Raw genomic sequence first — 775 nt, forward strand, 5'->3', positions numbered from 1 at the left:
ACGCCACCATCGCCCGGCTCCCTAACTAGCTCTTATAATTTAAATTAACCCATTTTTGTTAATCTACTTGCAGTTCAATGGCTTGTGGCTTTTATCTCTCCTGCATGTCCTGCTTCCTCTGTGTCTAGCGGTACTCCTTTTTTTCTTCACTGAGCCCTCTTCCAGGCTAACTATTGATCATTCGGCTCTTTGTTAAAGCAATCACAGTGACACGCCTTCACTCAGTGTAAAGGACTATTCTGCAATATCAGGAAGTTCACAATTATTTGTAAATCCAGTTCTTGGGGGTCCACCTTCTGGCCTCCGGAGCATCCACACCCACGCCCGTGCATGTGTACATACACATACACACAATTAGGAATAAAATAAATGTATGCGACTGGAGAGATGGCTCAGTGATTAAGAATACTGATTGTTCTTCCAGAGGATTGGCATTTGATTCCTGGCACCCACATGGCAGCTCACAACCATCTGAAGCTCCAGTTCTAGGGTGTCTGATGCCCTGTTCTGGGTTTCAGGGGCAACAGGCGTGCAAATGGTGCATAAACATACATGTAGGCAAAATGCCCATGCACATAAAAAATTAATAATAAATTTTGCTGGATGGCACACACACCTTTAATCCCAGGATTCGAGAGGCAGAGACAGATGGATCTCTGTGAGTTCAAGGCCAACCTGGTCTACAGAGTGAGTTCCAGAATTGGCTGCAAAGCTACAGAGAAACCCTGTCTCGAATAAAAAAAAAAATCTTTTAAAAAAGAGATCAGCCGGGCAA

General features: G+C 44.1%; 1 protein-coding gene across 1 annotated transcript in view; it reads right to left on the bottom strand.

Annotated features, from left to right (window-relative positions):
* Positions 1-775, bottom strand: part of Pnn (pinin, desmosome associated protein) — a 10,296-nt gene that overhangs the window by 6,655 nt on the left and 2,866 nt on the right. The window lies entirely within an intron of this gene.

This window comes from Microtus ochrogaster, chromosome 1, assembly GCF_000317375.1.
Source record: "Microtus ochrogaster isolate Prairie Vole_2 chromosome 1, MicOch1.0, whole genome shotgun sequence".
Taxonomy (NCBI): Eukaryota; Metazoa; Chordata; class Mammalia; order Rodentia; family Cricetidae; genus Microtus; species Microtus ochrogaster.